The 3,409-nt window shown below is 35.5% G+C and overlaps 1 non-coding gene across 1 annotated transcript; it reads right to left on the bottom strand.

Moving 5' to 3' along the window:
• Positions 1 to 3,108: 3,108 nt before the first annotated feature.
• TRNAE-CUC lies at positions 3,109 to 3,180 on the bottom strand. Its single transcript has one exon. It is a non-coding gene; the product is annotated as a tRNA-Glu (tRNA).
• Positions 3,181 to 3,409: the final 229 nt, after the last annotated feature.

Here is a 3,409-nt window from a genome sequence, read left to right as displayed (position 1 = left end):
AGCTTTCATTAATATGTTCCTTCTATGAAGAGTTGGGTAAATATGTCCCACAACATGCATGCTACCATTGTGGCATACACATTGATCAATTTTATTCTAAAAGTCATGCACTGGATGTCCCATCTTAGTCACATGGTGACACCTTAGCCAGTCTTATGCTAGTCTTTCTTTACCCTTGTGTGTAAGTACATATGTAAGAGCTTGTGTATTTGAAGAAATATGTAAATTTCAGGAAAAAAATGGCTAATTGTTCCCAGAGAACATCACTGCAACACAGAGCTAAGGATCTTACATGTCACATTTTACCCCTCAGTGTAAGCTGAGGGTCCATAAAGCTCCTTTGTCACTGGCCTGTTCTTCAGTCAGTGTTTATTGTTGAAAGCAGCACAGACTCAAATGTTTTTGTATTTCTTGTGACACCGGTGACACATTTCCTGAATACTACACGTCAAATAGATAATCACAGTATAAGGACTTGGGAAAAGTATAATGGCTTCAACCTGAGTTACAACCTTCAGTAAGCTATTTAAGATGGTAAGAAATATATTAATCATAAAAATTGGGTATCTCATGCATGAACAAGTATTTGGAATATAATGTTAATGGAACAGAATAAATATGTAAAGCTTAGACAGAAACTTAATTTTTGCTTTATTTCAGTAGTACAAATACTTATAATATCAGAATATCATCAAATTAAAATAAATTTTATATGTTTGTAAGCATCTACAGGGAAGTAGGTGCTTATAAGCAGGGTTTAAATATTTTGGCTCCACAAAGTGGCTCAGGTACCATGTGAGCTATAATAAATCTGCAACTTGGCCATATAGCTCCATGTGCATTTTATCAGGTTCACAAACTGTTGGTAGAATGTCTTGACTAGTGAACTACACTTGATCTTTTTCAGTCTTCTATCTTTTGGGATCAGCTCTGGGGCCATCTTTAAACAGTTGGTTTACCTTTAAATATTCAGTCTTAATGAAACATTTTGTAGCTTCTGTATGAACTCTGTGAGCTCTTATTACATAGCATAGAAAACTTGGAACAAGGCAATGGATAACTTCAAATTTTACATTCAAGCATTAAAAAAAAGCCAACTTATAGATGGTGAGTTAAAATAAACTACTTCTTATAAAAAACATTTTCTATACCTTGTTTGTTATAATGTACTAGAGAAATGGCCTAGACATCATATTTAATTTCTTACAAACATAATACAAATGAATAAGCTTTGAATAATAAGTATACCCCATAAAATACAATAATTAGCTTCTTTGCACATGACAGTTTTACATAATGCTTATTTATATCATAAAAATTTGATAAGCATTCCAGCAGGGACTCTCACAAATGTGCTCACCAAGATGGAAAATGGGCAATACAAGGGAAAGGTGGTAAAGAATGAACCTACTGACACTGGAGAAGGTGGATTTGGTAATCAAAAGATGAATAGTTACACAAAGTGAGTGACATACAGTTGTCATTTTTAATAACAGTCATCATAATTAGCTCCTATGCTCCAGGACAGAAAATCAAAATTATGATATTAGCAAAAAAAGTGTAAACTTAACAATTCAATTGACAAATATTAAAAAGAAGGAAAAATATTGAAAACCTACAGAATATAAGACTTCTGGAAAACATAATTCAGATGTGAAAAATTATGAAGGAGACAAAAAACGGAATCTCTCAAGCCCAGTGTACAAAGCACAGATGTAAAGACAAAAGGAAATGGAGTCACTAAATTAATGAAGCAAAAGGTGCAGCCTAAAAAGCCAATATTAAAGTAACAGAAACCTCAAAACCTTCATAGATGACAAAGCAAATGATTATTACCATCAAAAGGAGTTGGAGAATACGGTTGCTCTGATGAGTAATGCATAGAACGGGTATTTTTCAAGAGATCATCTTCCCATTGCTCCCCAAGTCTTTTTATCTGCAGAGAATTATCCACTACAAAGATAACTGCAAATGCTACTCAGAAGTTGGATTAACCTTGCATCAATGAAGTGTAAGACACTTCTAAAGGTGACCAAAATATGATTGTCTATACCATTTCTGAAACAATGCTTGAAAGGAAGAGAAAGAAGGAACTATAGTGGTTTTAAATGTCTAACTGCTGAAGCAAAATACCTGCCTTATTGCAATTGCTGTCACAGCAGAGCTTTATTGACAGTACCAAGGAATTCCTAGCAGATTATTGTCTACAGTGGAAAAATCCAAATATAAGCAGAAATTAAAAGTATGAATTTTCAGAGAAGGTAGATTATGTATTTTGAATTCTACGGGAAGCTTAAGAATAAATTGCTAGTCATCATTAACTGTACTTACTTTGATGCTTTGTTGCTGTTCATCAGAATATTTTATGGAAGGATAGAGAAGTAAGTACAGATTTTTTTATTAATATAAAGGACAGTAGAGTGTTCCCATGTTATATTTGCTATTCCATTAATGGTAGGCAAAGATTTTCCAAAAAAATTGTATACTGGCTTGAAATAACAATAGAAGATGAGCTGTGTGAAGTGCTACTCTTGCTGTTCAGACTAGTGTTAGATTGACTCACAGAAGTAGAGAAACTATGGAATTTGGAGTGACAGTGGAAATTCCAATGATTTGTGGACAGTGCAGGTCCTCCCTTAGCTGCTATATGTAATATATAGACAAAATCCCCAAAAGAAAGAAGACTAGTTATCTCCAGTGAAGGAGCATGAAAGGTTGCAAATAAAATAAAGCAAATAAACAAACAAAAATCCAAATATGCCTATTTGAAAAGCCATGTTGTAGAAAATAATGTAGTAGGAACAGCCTAAACAGATGCAGAGTGAGTTTTGCAAGGAACTGGGCAAGTGGATCCAGGCCAAGCTGGTGTTTGCACATCAACCATCTTGACAGATGGGGTGGAAGTCCTATAAGGATCAGGGGGAGTGGTGGCAGCCCCCAGAGTGGGAGAATATAGGGGATAGCAGTTCATGAGAAGGTATTAATGTGTGTAATGGATACAAAGACAGTGTAGTGTAACTGTTGGCAAGAAGAGAGGACAGTTACGAGACAGCTACAATATGATGCGTCCCTTGCACACCCCACACATTGCTCTCCTCAAAGGACTTCTTCCCTGACCGGGAATCGAACCCGGGCCGCGGCAGTGAGAGTGCCGAATCCTAACCACTAGACCACCAGGGAATATGGAGATTTCATCAAAATATATTGCATTAGAACATCTTAGATTAAATTAGAATGCTCATTTATCAATCTCTCAGGGAGTGTTTGATCTCACCTAAACTTAGCTACCTAAATTTTATCCAACTTAGGGATTTTAGTTCCCTCAATAGTCCTTGGAGAAAGAAAGGGAATTCTTCTCATCCTTCTAAAATACATATCTTCATACAGTATGGGTCTCCCGCCTAATTTC

The sequence above is a fragment of the Chiroxiphia lanceolata genome, chromosome 3 (assembly GCF_009829145.1).
Source record: "Chiroxiphia lanceolata isolate bChiLan1 chromosome 3, bChiLan1.pri, whole genome shotgun sequence".
In the NCBI taxonomy this organism is placed as follows: Eukaryota; Metazoa; Chordata; class Aves; order Passeriformes; family Pipridae; genus Chiroxiphia; species Chiroxiphia lanceolata.
This window is presented reverse-complemented; position numbering and strand designations above follow the sequence as displayed.